The 20,950-nt window shown below is 47.6% G+C and overlaps 1 long non-coding RNA gene across 1 annotated transcript in view; it reads left to right on the plus strand.

The window, feature by feature from the left end:
• LOC129385766 (uncharacterized) overlaps positions 1-20,950 on the plus strand; it is a 71,073-nt gene that overhangs the window by 48,443 nt on the left and 1,680 nt on the right. The window contains exon 4 of the long non-coding RNA XR_011895426.1: positions 8,261-8,338. This is a non-coding gene — a long non-coding RNA (uncharacterized lncRNA). The remainder of the gene's footprint in view (positions 1-8,260; positions 8,339-20,950) is intronic.

Consider the following 20,950-nt stretch of genomic DNA (forward strand, 5'->3'; position numbering starts at 1 on the left):
TCACGAACGCACGTCTTCACAGGTTGGATCTACGTCTGCAACTCCGTCTTCCGCCAGGGTTACCACGAGCCGAAGCGACACTTCTGTGCCGCTTATGGTTCGGCATGGCAATCACGAACTCCTATTCCTTCCGCATTAGATTGGCCGACGGCCCTGTTTGCAACACCTGCGGCTGCGAGGACACTATGCGCACCTCCTCTGCGACTGTCGCTGTTACAATGGGCCAAAAGAAGTGCTCGTGACCACGCTCGAAAGATTGTACAATCGCTTGCCCTGCAGAGAATAAAAGTTCTAGTACACTGGTTTCTGGGGACAGAAGAAGAGGAAGCAGAAGAGATTCTGCAGACTGCAGATGATTCTGCAGACAATTTTGGCAGGACCACGCCTCCAAGCACATCATCGGATTCATGAGGTTAACGCGAATCACTAGAAACTTTTGTACAACGTGGGCCAGCGGTTTTCGGTCTTTAATCGTCTCTCTTTTGTGCATCGCACGTGGGCGCCATGCTGGGCCTAACGCCACGTAGGTTTAGCGAGCCAGCTAAGCCGGCATGGCTGATGTATGTATGAACGACGAAGTCTCCTCGAAGATGGAAGACGGCGAGCGAAAAATGGATTGGCCGTTGGTCCCCATCCGAAGATAGCGATCAGCGAAAACGACCTGGGTACTGGTGGAGCCGCGAATTTGAGCCAAGAATCACAGGCAAAGGAGAGCGCCAACAAAGGTGCTGCCGAGGCCAACAAGCTGAAGCACCGGATAGTGAAGGCTTCAAGGATGGCGCAACTGCAGGAGGAGCACAGGAAAATCATTGTTCGGCCTCGCGGAGGCCTCAACGTGAACAAGGTCAACACAGCTATCGGAGAAGCGGTCGTGGAGGCGGCCGGACTTATAGCAGACCAAGCGAAGGAAGACATCGTCTGCCCCAACTTCACACAGAATTTCGTGATGGTTAGTACCCCGGACTCCGATCATGCCGAAAGGTATGTGATAATCAAGTCCATTACGGTTATGGAGGCGGATCATGAAGTGAGCGCTTATGAAACCGCCCCACACTCTACGTGCAAGGGGGTTATTAGACGAGTGAACCTCAACGACAGTGACAGTGTGATTATGAAAAGATTCTGAAGAAATATGACCAAACGGCATTGGCTGCTTAACGTATCAAAGCTACGGGCTCGGTTATTGTGCTTTTTGGGGGATTCAGGGTGCCCATACTTCGTCAAATATGGGTCAACCCTTGTCAGGTACTATCGGTACAGGAAGCAATTTTACGCATGTTTCACATGTGGAAGAATTGGACACAGATCCTATGTTTTCCCCACAGCTGATGTTGTGCAGGGGACGTGGTATGCATGGCCCTGGAGAGGATCATATCTGCTCTCCCAAATGCAAGTTATGCAGTGAAGATCACCCTACAAGTCACAAGGCTTGCAGGCAGCGGTACCAAGTACCATATGTAGTAATAATAAGAAGACAACGCTCCCAAGTAGAGATCGAGATGGAATCAGCCCAATCGACAAAGCAAACTCCTCTGGATGCCGACAGGCGCTTATGCTCAAGCAGCAGATCAAGAACGAGTCAGCGTTCAACATCGGTGACAAGAAACCGTTCCAGGTCTCGGGAGGCGTAGGTGCGCTTCGAGGAGCATGAGCTGAAGACACACACTTAAAAGGAGCCAGGAGCGACTTGGGCCGAGAAATTCAAAGGTACTGTGATAGTCACAGGTGCAATAGCCTCGCAGGAACAAAGCAATGATGCCAGAGTAGAACAGCTGATCAGAGAGGTTATATCACTAAGGAAAGCAAATAAAGAACTCAAGAAGCACATGCAGGAAATAAACAAAATGTTGAGGGCACAAAGTGGCAGTGTGGCAATAGCTAAGCGAGTGAGTAGAATTCACGTCCAGGAGGAAGAATGCACACCGGCGTCCAAAAAGAGAGCTGTAGTTCCGGAGGTTGAAATGATGTGCTCGGTTCTGGAGAAGATTAGGAATGCGAATATGCACCTTAAGGATACGGTAGCCAGCGTTGACCTTAATATGGATAAAACATGGAAGTGGAAGTTAATAGCCCAGAAAAAAGGAAAATCTAGAGGCCCAAGGAGAGGATGAGGAATATATGCCCTCGGAAGTCCAAAGCGCTACAATACTCCCAGGAGCGGTAAGTGGGACAGTCAACAGAACAGTGACAGCGGGTAGCAAGTCAGGGGGTAACGGCAATAATAATGGATAGCAGAAAGAGATTTAGTGCGTGGCAGTGGAACTGCCGAGGATTTCACCAAAATAGAGTGTCACTAGCACAGATAATCAAAACGGTTGAAAGTATGCCGAAATTAATAATGCTGCAGGAAACTTTAGCAGAAGAGATCGGGCTGTCTGGCTTTAACTGGGTCTGCAAAGGCAAGCAACCGGGCAGAGGAATCGCCACCTTGATTGAGCAGAAAATTCCCTACATAGAACATGATTTAAACTTAGGGGCGAGTAAAATTGAATACATATTGTGAGAAATGGTCCTAAAGAAATACAGAGGTAAAGCACAAAGCTTGTTCTACCTCAACATTTATAGCAGTCCCAGGGAGATGAGGCAGAACTTCAGAGCAATTTTTAATAAGGCCATCGGGGTATTCAAAACTGCGCCCCTCATAATAGGAGGGGACTTCAACGCCCGACACCAATGTTGGGGTTACTGCGTGAGCAGTAAGAAAGGGGAACGGATCTGGCATCTCGCCACAGATTTGAGCCTCTCTCTTATCATGGACCCAGCCTACCGCACTAGGTGTGGCACTTCAACATGTAAGGCCCCTTCCCCGCACTTATCCTTCACTTATAACTTACCCAGGGCAGACTGGATCAACCCTGGCGCAGATCTAGGGAGGGAGAATTATATACTACACCAATGGCAGAAACGACGGGGATGGAGCTAAAGGATTTCACTTACATTGACTTGGATCAATTTAGAAAAATCTGAAAAGATAGAGCAGACACAGATAGAAAGGGGCGCATCAGACTACCAGAGTGGGTGGCTCAGCTTGGGGATGACTTGAATGCAGCAACTAAAGCTACAAAGACAGAGGAAGAGGTCGAACAAATTAGCGTATTTGATCGAAGCCAAGCAATCGATTTTACAAAGATGGAAATCACAACGCTTAAACAGAAGACTTAGAAAACAAATTGCTCAGTTCAATATGGATATCGAGGAGCACGTACGATATTTGCAGAAACAAAATGGCATGATGTTTGTAGTGTGCAGATGGAAGGATAAAACCTGGTAGCAAATGCAGTCTGCTCAGGCATCTGCTCAATGAAAAAGGAACTAAATCGAATAGACGTACGGCAGTAGCGAAGCTGGTACGCCAGGAAAGTGAGACTGCAAGCGCAGAGAAAATAATGAAGCGATTGGCAGCTAAATAATTGCCTCTCAGGAAAGATGATCATGATGTAAGTTATCCGGAATACTTAGGGCTAGAATGCAACTATATGGATCAGGGATTCACTGAAAGTGAGGTACGCAGGCCACTGTATGATTTGAATAGTAGGTCAGCAGCGTGCCTGGATGGCATCTCCAACAGATTGCTTAAGAATTTGGACGAAAAATCAATAAAATATCTGACCGCATACATTAATGAATTCTGGAAAGATAGAATAAATGCAGAAGGATGGAGAACGGCCCGTACTATCTTAGTACCAAAGCCGGGCAAACAACTCAACTTGGATAGCCTCAGGCCGATTTCGTTAACATCATGTCTAGGAAAGACAATGGAGTATGTCATATTGAACATGTTATCCAAATATGTGGAGGTCAATGACATCCTACAGTGTAATCTCATTAGTTTCCGATAAGGCTTGTACACACAAGATGCCATGTTGTTAATCAAACGCCAACTGCTATTAGCCAAACCACAGAACACTGAGCTCTCTTGGGGTCGGTTGTCGAACAAGCCTGTCGCCTAGTTAAGCATAGAGCAATACTTGAAGCCATTTCCGAACTGGAATTGGGGATAAAACGCTATGAAGTGGTCAAAACCTTTCTTGGCAATCGATCAGCTCACCTTAGATTTGGGGATATTCGGGGGATGTATCTAGGTGACAGAGGGGCCCCACAAGGGTTGGTCTTGTCACCTATGCTTTTCAACCAGGCCATGTGAAAAGTGCCAAAGGAATTAAAAGGGATAGATGGCATTCACTTTACTATTTATGCAGACGATGTAACTATATAAACCACTCAAGCAAGTATGCGACAGGCGGAACACAGACTTCAGAAGAGCATTTATGAGGTAGAGTCCATTTTAGAAAACGTGGGACTCAAATGCTGTGCTGATGTCTGAACTCCTTGTACTCAATACCAGGAGAAGGGGTAGAAAACGAAGGGTGTGTCCCCGAGGAAGAACCCAGGTTAGTACTGACCGCGAAGGCAGGCGAACCTATTAAGAAAGTAGAATCCATTAGATTCTTAGGTTCAAACGGGGCAAACGGAAGAACAATACAACACATCACAAGCAAGAGTGAGGAAGTAATAAGATCGCTAAGGAGAATCACTAACAGACACAGAATGTTGGGAGAGGAGAGCGCCATGAGACTGATCTACGCTTTCGCCATGTGTCACTTCTCATATGTAGCTGGGCTGCTCAGCTGGACACAGACAGAGCTAAACAAGTTATACACCTGAATTGAAAGGCTTCCCAAAACAACAGTGGCGTTGCCAATTAACACGCCGGATGATAAATTAATGAAACTGGGGCTTCACAACACAATGACCGAGATAACTGAAGCCCAGCAAATTGCCCACAGAGAGAGGCTCTCTGTACGATCGTCAGGTAGAGCAATACTCGAAGATGTAAGGTGGTGCCCAAGCGAATCCTAAATTTCAGGCGAAGACACAGTAGAACTAAGAGATAGCATAAGAGATATAATCAAAAAGACTCCTTTCACCAGGAATATACAGCTGGTGCACAACACGGAAATACGAAAGGCAAGGGCCAAAGCTCTTCTGTAAGTGAGAGAACATGACAGAGAACATGCGAATTTTGTAGATGCTGCATGGGTCAGATGAAAGAAAGCCTTTACGGCAGTAGTAGATGCAGATGGTCTCGCTCGGGATGCTAATAAAATCATGACTGAAGACATTACAGTCGCGGAACAAGTAGCGATAGTATTGGCTTTCAGGAATAATAGGTGGACGCGAATTTACAGTGATTATGAGATGGCTACTAGATATTTTATCAAATGCTTTGTAACCAAAAGGGCTGCCAAGCTGATCGGGGAGATGGACAGCCAACGGATCGAAATCCGCTGATTTCCTGCACACGTGTGGTCGGTCTATCCATCTCGGAAGAATTTAAACAAGATGGCTAACCCAGCCGCACGAAGACTTACTATCCGTGCACTACGCGGCCAGGACCATAACAATATACAGGAGGAGAACAGGGAACAATTACTTAGCTATAATGAAATCGCGAAGCTTTACTACATCAACAGAAGGGAATTCCCAATGTCACACGCTAAGCTCAATTGAGCTCAAGCGGGGACTGCGAATGTTACAGACAAGAACTTATCCGAATGCAAACTTTATTACCAAGGTATATCCAGAATGAGAGGTACCAATCAATTGCAACAAGTGTAATGGCCTTATTACTCTAAATCATATGCTTTGGCAGTATCCTGTGTCTTTACACACTGTGACAAGGAAAGTGACTGGTGACGACGAGCTCTTCATAGTGGAGTTCTTTTAGATAACGTACAAGTCGTCCAGAAGGCTCACGATACGGCGGTATGGTTAAACCTTACTGTCCCGACATGGGAGCCACCTGCGTCAACGTAGGGGTTGACCTTCCGGACCTGTATGAAATTCATGCCATATCACACTTGTCGAGATGGGTTTCGGCACTCAAGGCCTTAAGGGCTTTGCTGAAGTTTTTAAGGCATTGTGAATTGTGCCTCCACCTTTGATGTTTTAGCGCGTAGCATCCCGTTACTGTGTGAATTTTTCTTGTTTTTTCCTCTTGTTTCTCCATTTATTCCCTTTACCCCTTTCGTCCGTACAGGGTAGTCAGCCGGTACTTACACTGGCTAACCTCCCTGTCTTTCCTTCCCTCTTGTCTCTCTCTCTCCAGTAGAGCTTGGGCTCGCTCTTCGGGCAGGACGCTCGTGAACGTCGTTAGCAAGCAATTGCGGAACAGGTCCCATGTAGTGAGGGTTGATTCTCGGTTCTCAAACCCCGTCCTGGCGGCGCCTTCTAAGGTGAAGTTCACATGCAGGAGCTTGTCGTTGGAGCTCCAGTTATTGAACGCAGCGACCCTTTCATGTGTTTCCAGCCAGGTATCCGGGTCTTCAAATGATGATCCACGGAAGGTCGGTGGCTTCCTGGGCTGTAGCAGCAAAATGGGGGACGCTGGGGCTGCCATTGGGGTTGACTTTGCGACGAACCTCCTGGTCATCTCACGCAAAAGTCCGTGCTCCGGGGTCAATCCTTGAAGCATGCGGCTACCTTGCTCGTTCTTGGTGACGTTGGTGTTGTCTTCCGCGTTCGGGATTAGGCCACGACTTTGTGGTGTTCTCAGGTACAAGAACGCAAAGCACCTGCACCAGTTATCACGTAGTAGTGACGACAAAGAACGCAGTAGCCATATTGGGAATGTGGAAACTAACTTCTCTTGGGCGAACCTCTGCCCAAAAACACGCTACACAAAAATCACAACGATAGCGGCGATCACAATCGTCGATCGTCGAAATCTGATCCGCCGGCCAAGCACATCGGCTTTTATACATGAGCCATCGAAGGTTTCAGAGTAATCGCTGGTGCCCGCATGCCTTCAAGAAAGTTCTACACAATTTGTGTCGCACATGCAATCAGATTACTGAATCTTCGGTGACAACAGACAGCAGCAAGAACCATCGATACGGTTGGAGAAACATCCGATAAACGCGGGCGAGTCCCGCGCTGAGCAATAACATTGCTTAGACAGTGAACAGAGGTCACCCGAAAAAGATGTACAAGTACACGTCTCAATATTTTTCCTCACCGTAGAGCGAAACAATGCCAGCGGTACATACCTAGCTACCCAACTTCGGGTTAAAGGCATTCAGTGAAGAGGCACACTAAGTACTCGCACATACCCAGAGACTAGAGTTTGCATCAAACAGTTTCGTTGAACTTCAGCACAGACCAATCCACGTTGCACTTACCCAGTGTTCCAAGTCGGCATCAAAGAACGTTTTCGAAGAACGGCACCTGCCCTGTCCCAGGTGTACAGTGGACGATGTCGCCGCGAAAGAGATCTGTTGAAGAGCGGCAGATATGTACACATTTCTACATACCCAGTGACCAAAGTTGCTTCGATGGTTGGCTTAGATGCATGTTCGACCATGGACTACCCAACGACACAGGTAGGCGGGACACTTGTTAGATAAAAACATACATAGATAGGCAAAGATTTACACAAGAACGCGGTCATTGGCCCCCGGCGATTGCATGACGTACCTTAAGAATTATTAAGCATTAGCATGAATATATATGTGCATAGCTCTCCGAATGTCGTTGGGGTAACCTAAATGTGCTAGTACACTAATATACCGCTGTTTGGTGACCTTTTGTTTGTTAACTTGGTCACATTTTATTCGGAAGATCTAGGGTACATCATACTGCAGCCAGAACTCCACACTTGAACCAAGCAAGTAGCTTAACCGACTCATCCCTGTACGCATTCATGCCCACCGTAGTCTTCTGAAAATACGGCACGCCGTGCTACCCCAGTGCGCAAGGAAGATGAACCCGCTATCTCAATCAAACAGTGGCTGCGAACGGCATTGAGCCTGAACGACGGGCGTCGCAGGGAAAACTACAACCGTATACTCTCACGCACGGTCTCACAGGCAAAGGCTACAGTGGTCCCCGGCAAACTTTTTGCCGGAGTGAGGAGCTACTCAGAGCGCTAGAATTTTAGTGGCCAAGGCAAAGCTTTTAACTTGCAGCAATTCGATATAAGAATGTGCTGCTTTACCTTCTCTCCACGTCACCTCAACTATTAAAGGAAATAATCGTGTAACATTTATCAATTGTGGTGGCAACAGTTTTGTCAAAATGACATCCATATTCACCTCACAGCTGCTACGTCAATAATTCCTGACATACTGCGTAAATGTCCGTCTTCAACTCTATTCTTAAAAAATAAGATTTACATATTCGTGCCCAACTGTGTTTATAATGAGAAGACAGCGTCTGGCGTGATGACTATCGTGAACACAAAATGTGAATTGCTTCTTAGGAGGACAGTTCTATGATTACAACTTGCAGTTCTGGTCTGCTGGAGAACGGTGTGCCATTTTTACTTTTACCCTTCAAGGTGAGTAAGCCTACGTTGCATACTAAATTTCAATGTTTTCTAGCATGCATTTCATATCAACAGACTTAGCTGATAAGGCTGGCCCTGGCATATTGTGCACAATTTTTCTTTTGCGCTGCAAGTTAATAATTTCCAAATTTGTGCAAGATGTCGTTCCTGGTTAGCATTACGTCCTCGACCAGTTATTTTCATTATCATACTCCCTTTATTCTGGGTTGTACCAGATCCAGATAAGTCACTCTGGAGTTATTTCGAAGGCCGCTGTCTTGCATTCACCGCAGGGTGAGACACCCTTGATAAAGAGCTACTTTACCGCAAACCCTAACATTCGTAACCGCTAAATACACAAGCAACTACAAGCATTAGGAAATTATTTCTGGAGGTTTTTATTTAATTTGAATTTATTTGAATATTTCCCTTATTTCCTAACTGACCTTTCCGGAGTTTGTTCATCTATACAGTCTGTAAAACTAACGAGTACGTGCTTCAAGAATATGCCTGAAAAAACTAACGGAAGACATCCTTCGGCGTCGATATAGAAGAAAACATGAAAACGACGCTGTGATGGGATTTGAGTGAACAGCCAACAATTGAAGCGGGACGTGAGGGCGGAGCGTATGCTTAATCTTGGCTATGTTGTATAAGAGAGCGTAGCGATTCACTCGCCTCAAAAATCTCGATAATTGCCGATCACATAACCGTAGCGATAACAACAGTGCATATCAACAAAAATTGCATCGTTTTTGTGTAAGCAAACATTTCTTTGCGAACTACTCATGGATGAGACATGTTATCACCGTCATCATCATCATCATCAGCCTGGTTACGCCCACTGCAGGGCACTGCAGGGCAAAGGCCTCTCCCATACCTCTCCAACAACCCCGGTCATGTACTAATTGTGGCCATGTCGTTCCTACAAACTTCTTAATCTCATACGCCCACCTAACTTTCTGCCGCCCCCTGCTACGCTTCCCTTCCCTTGGAATCCAGTCCGTAACGCTTAATGATCATCGGTTATCTTCCCTCCTCATTACATGTCCTGCCCATGCCCATTTATTTTTCTTGATTTCACCTAAGATGCCATTAAGTCGCGTTTGTTCCCTCACCCAATCTGCGCTTTTCTTATCCCTTAACGTTACACCCATCATTCTTTTTTCCATAGCTCGTGGTGTCGTCCTCAATTTAAGTAGAACCCTTTTCGTAAGCCTCCAGGTTTCTGCCCCGTAGGTGAGTACTGGTAAGGCACAGCTATTATACACTTTTCTCTTGAGGGATAATGGCAACCTGCTGTTCATGATCTGAGAATGCCTGCCAAACGCACCCCCGCCCATTCTTATTCTTCTGATTATTTCCGTCTCATGATCCGGATCTGCCGTCACTACCTGCCCTAAGTAGATGTATTCCCTTACCACTTCCAGTGCCTCACTACCTATTCTAAATTGCTGTTCTCTTCCGAGACTGTTAAACATTACTTTAGTTTTCTGCAGGTTAATTTTTAGACCTACTCTTCTGCTTTGCCTCTCCAGGTCAGTGAGCATGCATTGCAATTGGTCCCCTGAGTTACTAAGCAAGGCAATATCATCAGCGAATCGCAAGTTACTAAGGTATTCTCCATTAACTTTTATCCGCAATTCACCCCAATCCAGGTCTCTGAATACTTCCTGTAAACACGCTGTGAATAGCATTGGAGAGATCGTATCTCCCTGCCTGACGCCTTTCTTTATTGGGATTTTTTTGCTTTCTTTTTGGAGGACTACGGTGACTGTGGAGCCGCTATAGACATCTTTCAGTATTTTTACATACGGCTCGGTTATCGCCGTACATTTCAATAATTCCCTCAACAAATACACGCTGTTGCTGCTCCAGCCATAAGAACGGAAGTTGTCATGATGCGCAATACGTTTCCACTCACGAAAGTTCTCGGCTCTCTACCTTCGCCCACACAGACGGCACCACCCACCGATTGCGCCCCGGCATTGCGAAATTGTTGGCATCGTGCTGGTAGGCCTTGTTACGTCCCAAACAGCGATGAGCCTTCCTTGGACGTTTTCCCCTAGGCAGTCCCTTTCATCAACGCCACATAGACGGCGACAGTTCCTGACACCGACTGTGATGGACAAATGTTCTTTGAGTGGACGCATTCTATGGATGCTTCTTCCAACGCATCCCCCCTTCATCAATGTCCGCCTACTTGGTGACGGAGCTCGACACCGACAGGGACGCTTAAACAAGGAAGCTCACGTAGGAGCGACAACAACCACCACCCTCTGTGGAAGCGATAACAAACGCGGAGACGAGTCTCGTAATTCTGGCGAGATGACCGTCACAGAGAGCAAGCAGCCAGATCAACGACTTTCGTAAAAGGAGCGTAAACTCCTGCTTCCATATTGCCTCGTCCTTGCTTGGAAGGTTGGTTAACAACGGTGGAGTTCTGTAAACAGTACTACAGCCAAGATTGTCCCACAGAAGGTCATCGAATTTCCTTGTGTAGGGAACTAGGGAAGAACTCCTTAAAAGTACCGCTCGAGTTAGACTGAGAGAGCTCTGACTAGAATCTGAGTGCTCGTTACAATATGTAAGCAAACCATTTTCCTTCGATTCAACTCCTGGGCGTACTCATCCCTAAGCCTGGAGGATGCCTGGCCTAAACGCTACTCTTAGGCGCAACGGCCTCGACGTTCCCGTTGTGCGGACGCGCTCGCGTCACTGGCGACAGGGGTGTAATAAATGCTAGAAGATTTGTTCGCATACCGCTATTCATTTCGGCTGGATACATATCTCTCCGCAATAGCATGACTGGGTAGCCGTTAAAAACGGAATAAAGTTAGAGGGAAAGAGGTCAGTCCCCTGTCAGGAAACGAGCCTAGGCTGACAGCGTTGTGTGTGAGCATCTATGCATGACACGATGCCAACTTTTTTATGCGTTTGCCTTAAGGTCCCCGTGCCGCAGGAAATCTGGCGCTGGCGCCTGCCGTCGTGGACGAGCAAATCACCCAGAAGCACGCGTCTTCTATACGGCACTAATGCTCTTCTTCTGTCACTAAAGTTGATCGTACGTTGCCTTACGTTCTTTACAAAGTTGTGCCTCGGAATTTTGATAATGGCAGCCCACAAACAAATACCATGAAAGAAAACATTGAGGCGTATGACTTCTATGTTAAATCTTATCAGGCTAAATAACAAAAGCGCGAAACGACACCGGAAGATACGCCCACGCAAGACACTGCATTTCTACCAGCAAGCTTACGTTCATGCATAGATTTAGTCGCCATCTTTTCTCAGTAAGCATTACGGTTACGTATAAGAGGCAGTTGCTCGTGAATGTCAGATGCAGTAAAGGATCTTTGAATCCTATCGCGTTATTTTAATGCGCTAGTGTTAGGAGTTTCACAATGGAAAACGTGAAATTGAACTATGAGAAGCCCGTCAAGTGATACAGGTGGGGACGGGACGAAAGAGCCTTGAATAGGGTGCCTATGTGCGTACGTATACGTATAAATTGGCAATAAATAGATAAGTATATTTTTTTTCAATTTGACAAATAATTTAAGGAGGATAGGAAGCACGACTTAGCGGTTGTCTTCGGTTTACTTGCCCTGCACTATCGGTCGCTGGACCGACTTTCTTCAACTGTACAGTAACTTCTCGTGACACCTTGTCGTCGTGTGCGAAAAAGTGTGAAAGTGTGCTGAGACTAAACAGAGTACTCGTTAGTTACATGGGCAATCACCCCGCCTTCGCAGAGTCTTGTTTGAGACGTTGGCACCTTACTCAAGACGATGGTCACAGAGTCCGAACGTGAATGGCATAAGCGAAAGAATGCGATAGGCTTGCGCTCAGAGTGTAGACAAAACGAAAGCCACCTTGTGGTGCTCTTATCAAACAAAGGCTTTGAAGTATGTGAAGACTATGTAAAAGAAAGAAGAGGGAAGCGACAATGCAGAAGCGGAGATAGCTGAGAATGGAATCAGCAACTAATCACAAGAATGTATTGGAAGAAAGGAGAAAATATTGTTATAATAATTTCTCGAACTAACCGAAGACACTCTCAAAGTTGGGATTCTAATTATTTATCATCATATATTTTCTATCACGTCATCAAGATCATTATCAGCCTATTTTACGTCCGCTGCAGGACGAAGGCTTCTCGCAGTGTTGTGGAATCACTCCTTTGTTACGTTACTAGATTTCAACTTACGCCAGCACTCAGTAATAGCAGTGTAATTGCTAACTTACGTCTTACGCAACTGACAGTCTTGTTCTCCGAGTTTTGCACGTTGTAGGCGTTGAACGAGATAAAGTCGATGTCATTTACGGTATAGTAAACGCGTTTGGCTTCCGTCACGCTAAGGTTCGCACGATGGCACAGATCTAGAACATATTGGCACGCACTAGTTACGCTAGAGGTCGAGGAAGAAGAAGTGTGCGTGGTAGCTGCTGGAAACACGAACTGTAAACGGCTGTTCGCTTAGAACTGACTGACTGCCTTTTTCTCTCCTGACAAACTGGTGGAGGTGCTGGGTACGCATCCATCGTATGCCTACGGGTCCTGAACCAGAAGCTACCGACGCCAGTACCTCGGGGACGGCAGAAATCTATCGAAGCAGCCGTCGCCTCCAAGGTCTTCCACCGCAATACAGTCCCCTGGCAAGCTCCGTGAGGAAGATGTCAACAACTACCGCAAGCCAAACCGAGGTGATCCCAAATGCTCCCGTACCATGCATTCTCAACGCGCCTCGCACGCCTAACCCGTTCCATGGCGACGCCTTTGATGACGTTGAAGACTGGTTGGTCCATTTCGACCGGGTCGCCGCCTTTAACGACTGGGACAATTGCCGTAAGTTGAAGAACGTCTACTTTTCCCTTTTAGACCCGGCGAGAGTATGGTACGAGAACCACGAAGCCTCATTTACCAGCTGGCAGGAGTTTTACCGACTGCTATGCGAAGCCTTCTGCACTCCCGAAAGGAAAGAAAGAGCCGAACAGGCACTGTCTTCGAGGTTCGAAATGCCAAACGAAACCGTCGCCATGTTCGTCGAAGACATGACGCGATTGTTCCGTCGGGCCGACCCACTAATGCCAGAAGACAAGAAGGTGCGTCTGTTAATGCGAGGCGTAAAGGAACAGCTTTTCGCGGGCCTCGTGCGTAATCCTCCTACAACAGTCTCTCACTTCGTTCGTGAGGCAACAGTCATGGAACGTATGCTTCGGCAGCGGCTCTCGCCGTATGAACGCCAGACCACCATGACTGCCGCATGCTCTCTCGTACCTGCAAATGATGACAGGGAGTCACTTACCGAGCTAATACGACAAATTGTTCGAGAAGAACTGCAGAAGTCCTATGCATCGGCTCCGACACCTCCCAGTGCCGCGGTTCTTACGGATGTCACTCGAGAAGAAATCGGCAAAGTGGTTCATCCCTCGCCACCAACACGACCCGAAATTCCCACGTTCTCGTACGCGGATGCTCTTCGGGCTTGCGCGCCGTCGACGGGCCGTTTTTCGCAGCCGCCTGCTGGGATTTCTCGACGCTCCCCAAGTCCGATCCACCGCACGAATCCCCAAGCACCCTTTCATCCTGGTCCGCGCAAATCTACAGTATGGCGCGCCCCCGACAACAGTCCGTTGTGCTATCACTGCGGGGAGGCTGGTCACATGTATCGCGATTGCCAGTACCGACGGATTGGTCTGCGGGGATACCATCCGGACGCCCGTTGCCCGCGCTATGGCGAACGCCCGCACGAAATCGAGAAATACTTAGAAAGTAACCGGCTTCCTCCTGCCCAACAGCGAAGACAGTCACGGCCGCCTTCACCTCGTCGGTACGCGTCACCGAACCGTGCTCGACCCGCCTTTGATTCCGCTGGAGTCAACGGTGGATGCCCGCGCCGGGGAAACTGAAAACGGCGACCTCCGGGGGTGAGGCCGCTGTCATGCGAACCGTCAAATATCCTCCGCCGACGCCATCCCCTCGCGACGTACCACTGACGCCTTCATTCGCAACTGCAATAAAAACTTCTGCTGCTATTACTGCTTCAATCGACGGTTATCCAGTAACTGCACTTGTAGACACGGGAGGTGACTGCTCGGTTATGAGTGCCTCACTGGCGACTCGGCTACGCAAGGTGCTGACAGCGTGGGACGGCCCACATCTTATTACGGCCGGAGGACACCTCGTGTCACCCATTGGACGATGCACCGCCAGACTTGCAATTTCTACTTCGACTTTCGTAGCGTCTTTCCTTGTGATGCCCAAGTGTTCTCGGCTAGTTATACTGGGCATGGATTTTCTCCAGGAATATGGGGCGATCATTAACCTCCGTGACTTGTTCGTGACTTTTTCTAACTATGTTTCTTCGGATTCGAATGTGGCGGATGAACATCACCACGCGGCTTTACGCGTGGTCGATGACTGCGCGACGTTACCGCCTCGAAGTAGCATCTTCGTCCTCGTTGAATGCCCCCAAGAACAACTAGGAATAGGCATCGCCGAAGGTAACCTCACCATATTGCTGGATCGCGAAGTCGGCGTCGCACGAGGTCTCGTAGAGCTCCAACATAGGCAAACCACGATTCTAGTTACGAACTTCAGTGGCGAATACAAACACTTTGCGAGGCATACCACCATGGCCTACTTTGAAACGGTGGCCGAGTCCAACGCCTGTGCTTCGGTAACGACAATCTCGATTCCGGAACCCAGCGATGTGGACTTGACCAGTCACATCAACGTCAACCCACAGCTCGACCAAAACGAGAAGGAGAGGCTCCTTACTCTGCTCTCGTCATTTAGCGACTGTTTCGCCACCACGTCGAAGGTCAAACAGACTCCTTTAATCAAACACAGAATCATCACTGAACCGACCGCCCAACCTGTTCGCCAACACGCTTACTGCGTGTCGCAAAGAGAACAGGATGCTATTCGTCATCAAGTGAAACAAATGCTCGACGATGATGTCATTCAACCATCGACAAGTCCTTGGGCTTCACCTGTTGTATTAGTCAAAAAGAAAGACGGTTCACTAAGATTCTGTGTCGATTATCGCAAACTGAACAAGGTCACGAAAAAAGATGTTTACCCACTTCCTCGAATTGACGACTCCTTGGATCGCCTGCGACATGCCCGTTACTTTTCTTCAATGGATCTACGTAGTGGGTACTGGCAAATTGAAGTTGACGAAAGGGAGCAGGAAAAAACGGCGTTTATAACACCCGACGGTCTCTATCAATTTAAGGTCCTCCCTTTTGGATTGTGTTCCGCTCCGGCCACATTTCAACGCATGATGGACACAGTTTTATCTGACCTCAAGTGGAACTCGTGTTTAGTCTACTTAGACGATGTAGTTGTTTTTTCCACCACGCTTGAACAACACATCCAGCGGCTTGAGGCGATTCTTCAAGCTATCCGCACCGCCGGCCTCTCCCTGAAGCCCGAAAAATGTCACTTTGGCTACGAGGAGCTCAAATGTCTAGGTCATATTGTCAGCAGCACAGGTGTGCGCCCTGACCCTGACAAAGCCCTGGCAGTTGCTCTGTTCCCGATACCGAAGACAAAACACGATGTCCGCCGATTTTTAGGGCTTTGCGCGTATTACCGCCGTTTTGTACCCAATTTTTGTGAAATTGCCGAACCTTTGCAACGACTCATCAAGAACGACGTCACATTTGTTTGGGGCCCGGCACAATCCGACGCCTTCCACGACCTTCAGCGACGTCTACAGACACCACCGATACTCGGTCACTATGACACCGAGGCTGACACAGAAGTGCATACTGATGCTAGTAGCGTTGGCATCGGAGCGACACTCGTACAGTTTCAAGCTGGTGTTGAGCGCGTTATTGCGTATGCCAGCCGAACCTGGTCCGCTGCTGAAAAAAACTACTCAGCAACTGAAAAAGAATGTCTGGCAGTCATATGGGCTATCCAGAAATTCCGCCCATACCTGTACGGACGCCCCTTCCGTGTCGTCAGCGACCACCACTCTCTCTGCTGGCTGGCGAATCTCAAAGATCCTTCAGGCCGTCTTGCAAGATGGAGCCTTCGGTTGCAGGAATTTGATGTGACCATCGTCTATAAGTCTGGCCAGAAACACACTGACGCGGACTGTCTCTCCCGCGCCCCCGTCGAACCCGCACCACTAGATACTGACGACGATTCTGGTTTTCTTTGTACTCTCCCGTCTTTAAACCTTGCTCAACAGCAACGCCAAGATTCCGAGCTCCAGCCCTTGATTGAATACCTTGAAGGAAGCCGCCCACAACCCCCACGGCTGTTCGCGCGTCACTTGTCCTCTTTCTGCCTACGTGGCGACATCCTATACAAGCGGAACTTTCACCCTACGGCAGCCGTTTTCCTGCTCGTTGTTCCCGCTATTCTCCGCGACGACGTTCTACGTGCATGCCATGACGAACCAACGTCCGGGCATCTTGGTTTCACGCGTACTCTCGCGAGGATCAAGCAGAAGTACTATTGGCGAAAACTCACAAAAACCGTGAAGCAGTACGTCAGAAGTTGTCGATATTGCCAGCGCCGCAAAGTTCCACCACTAAAACCAGCCGGTCTGCTTCAGCCTGTCCGACCTCCTTGCTCACCTTTTGAACAAGTCGGGATGGATTTACTTGGCCCATTTCCCAAGTCTTCGGCTGATAACCACTGGATCGTCGTCGCCACCGATTACCTCACTCGATACTGCGAAACACAAGCCGTTCAGCGAGCTACTGCTTCAGATGTTGCTAACTTCTTTATCAAAAATAGCGTCCTTCGACATGGTGCTCCCGCTGTCGTCATCACAGACCGTGGTACGGCCTTCACTGCCCAGTTCGTCCGAGATATTCTGCAGCTGAGCGGAACAACGCACCGTACGGCAACTGCGTATCACCCGCAGACTAACGGTTTACCAGAGCGTCTCAACAAAACGATTGCGGATATGCTTTCCATGTATGTTGCCACGGATCATAAAAATTGGGACGAACTGCTCCCGTATGTGACATTCGCGTACAACACTGCCCTACAAGAAACCAGTGGGTTTCCTCCTTTTCGTCTGGTCTACGTACGCGACGTCACCACTATGCTCGACGTGATGCTCCTACCAACTTCGTCTCAACCTACCGCACCAGATACAGACGCCTTTGTTCAGCGTGCCGAAGCGGCGCGGCACCTTGCGCGGCAACGAATTCTATCCCGACAAAGTCAAGATGCTCGTCGATACAACATATGCCATCGAGACGTCACATACAACCCGGGAGATCATGTATGAGTTTGGACCCCTATACGTCAACGAGGCCGCTCAGAAAAATTATTGCGCCGATACTTTGGACCCTACATAGTTTTGCGTCGTCTAAGTCCTGTCAACTACGAAGTTATTCCAGCCGACACTTCGCACCACTCCCGTGGACCACGTTCCTCTGACATTGTGCATGTTACCAGGATGAAGATTTACCATTCGCGCTGACTCTCATCCACGAACTTTGTGATGCGGCCCCTGTCGTCTCGTCCGTTGTCTTTCTCATTTCTTTTATTTTTTCCTTGTGGCATTTAACATCTCCCCAACTTTATTTATTTATCTCTTTTTTTTTTTGGAGGGAGGGGTAATGGCACGCACTAGTTACGCTAGAGGTCGAGGAAGAAGAAGTGTGCGTTGTAGCTGCTACAAACACGAACTGTAAACGGCTGTTCGCTTAGAACTGACTGACTGCCTTTTTCTCTCGTGACAATATATGTACGAGATGTAGTACTAGTGCGGAAGTTTTAGCCGCGTTTCTCACTTCTGTTTGGCTAATTCTGCACGGCCGCATCAGGAAGCAAAGATTGGCTGCATCTTGGTGGCGAAAATATTTGACCAATCAGCGATGTCGGTTTTATGTCTGGAAGGCCATGTCGTGGAGTTAGGGCAGGGCAAACACTACGTGCTGTGGCAGCTTTCGAAGCGAGATTCGGAGTGACAGAGTAAGCTCAAGCAGCCGTTTACTTTAGTGACACAGTCTGACGTGGTAGCAACGGTCTAGAATACAGTATCAAATCTGTGAATGGTGAAATTAACTCTTTATTGGACAAATCTGTGCTCATAAAAACAGGCCACACTAAAAACAGAATTATAGCGGCGAACACAGCAAGCAATCGTCGAAAATATGATCATGCATTCAAGCGCGTCGGCTTTTATACATGAGTCATGGAATGTTCCACAGTAATTGCTGGTGCCCGCGTATCTTCCAAGAACTTTTATACAAGTCGAGTCGCGCAGACGATCAGGTTACAAAAGGTTCGGTGACAACAGGCAGCGGACAGAGTCATCCTTAAAATTCGAGAAAGTTCCGATACATGTGGGCGCGTCCCGCTCTGAGTGATAACATTTGTTAGACCGTGAAAAGCGCTCTCCCGAAAAAAGTTAAATACACGGGTCAATAGGAAGAATGTCAGCGGGTATTTAGCAGAGTGTAGTCTATGCCAGTACGGCAAGTGCACACGCTAAGAGGCTGAATACTAAACGAACTAACATATTCCCAAGCACTAGTGATATAGACACAAATAGGCTACTTCCGCAAGTACGAATAACTATGTGAAACGAAGTAAGAACCTTTAAATAAATAAAAAATGCTCACGCACGTCATGTTTGAGTAATTTCCTCGCGTTCTGTTAGTGTCGTGTTATCGACTCAACAGCAAAATTATAAATTACATTTAAATTTATCCCATGAAATGTGCGATTTTTCTGGCAAATCTGTTGTATGCGCAGGATGGCTAGGAAATATGCTTAACCATATCTATTAGAAAACATGTATTTACAGATATTTACAAACAAATGGTGGTTAAACTAGGTGAGAAACACATTGGCATTGACGCCAATAGGCGACTGGCCTTTCACTTCGTCTTCATCTGAAGAAGCAATCTCATTCTATTCGACTCCAGCCTCGTGAAACTACTCCCGCAGAAGGAGAACACCGGCCGACACGACTGGCGTATTTACGGTTGGGGCAATCGCATCAGTCTCGTTTGCGAACTGAAGTAAAACAGGATAGGAATCGTTGTAGTGCCATAAAAGTTTCTCCAAGAGTAGGGTACGCCTAAATAGAGTCCATATTACGAGAAGCCGGAAGCATAGGAAGTTTGATTAGCAGTGATCGTAAGAAACTTCTCTGAAACCTGCGACTGCACAGCCGCTCACCCTCAAATGGCATGCTGTGGCAGCCCGAGCATTGGGACGTGAGGACACTAAGTGTACTTTTACGTCGATACTAGAAATCATGGAAATGTTGCCTTTGGAAATGGAAAATCACTTTGGAAAGGTTGCCAAGTGCTCACACAGAAGATAAATTGGTACATGATAGAATGGTTAGTAACCGGTGTTGATATGAGGGGACAATTTATAAGCGAACATCCGATGCGACTATTCAGTGCTCTTATTACAGAGGTCTTCAGACTTGCACATTGAAAGTGGGTCAGTAGGTCAGTCGCATTGAAAGTCGATCAGTGAGCGTAGTTTTCGGCTTTCGCCCAAAAGTTTCAAGCTATTTTTGGCGTTCATCCTATTCGCACTGAAACCGCAAAAAAGAAGCTCGACCAGGGTGTTCAATTTTCCATGGAGTCGTACGCGTCTGACAATGAAGATGTCCTCACCCTGTGCGGGCGTGTAAACTACACTATGGCCGAAAGTGACCGCATCCGTTGCAACACCAAGGGAAGCAACACTATTGGCTTCAGTGCAGTGGCTACACAGAATGATACCACCGTCCCGGATGTCACCACTATGTGCCAGCACCTTGAGGAATTGTAATCCCTTCACGTTCACGCAGATACGCATGACGGTCGTCTTCCTAAGGCTACGAACCTGTGCTCTTTGATCAATTACATCAAAGGTGAAGGACTCCACGAGCAATGCTCTTCTTCTGCTTCTGGCACCACCACCTCCCCTTCTGCAACCGGCTTGCATGCACTCATTAAAGAGGTCGCGTCCACACCCCGTGTCATGTGTTCTGATTTTATCAGCGCTTCCTATGTAACAACATATGCCGACATCGCCGTGATTTCTCCAATCACGACCACGCCCGGGACCACAACATCTGCACACACAGCCGTGCCTTCAGAATGGGCGAAGGCTCGTGCTCAACTTTCCTACTCTGATCGGCGTACTACCCGTCCTCTTGCTTATTACTGCGGGTACCGAAAGCACATTTGCCGGTTCTGCCGATGGCGCCAACAGGACTAGAGGCATGTTTACGCTCATGAAAAACACTTCGATATACAACATATATATACAATATATATGTACAATATATAGTCTATATATAGTCTGAATGGTCGCCCTGGTACGCATTTGGCTATGTATTGTCAAGAACACGATTGCTCAGCGTGTCTTAGTAGCACCGAAATTTTGTATAGGCATAGGAATCAAACTGCGAGAGAAATTGTGGAAGCACACTGGATTGAAAAACAAAAGGGAAAATGCATCAGCCATCCTTCTGTTGTATTGCTGGATAAAGAAAATTCGCTGTTGTCATCACATCTTTAACGTATTTTCATCGTAAGTGCTTGTTACATGCGCTTTGATCTTTTTAAGTTGACCGGGTGGCATTGGTCCACGGCATTTTATCTCAAGTGTTATATGCGCTATAGGCGTGC

The sequence above is a fragment of the Dermacentor andersoni genome, chromosome 7 (assembly GCF_023375885.2).
Source record: "Dermacentor andersoni chromosome 7, qqDerAnde1_hic_scaffold, whole genome shotgun sequence".
NCBI classification, from domain to species: domain Eukaryota; kingdom Metazoa; phylum Arthropoda; class Arachnida; order Ixodida; family Ixodidae; genus Dermacentor; species Dermacentor andersoni.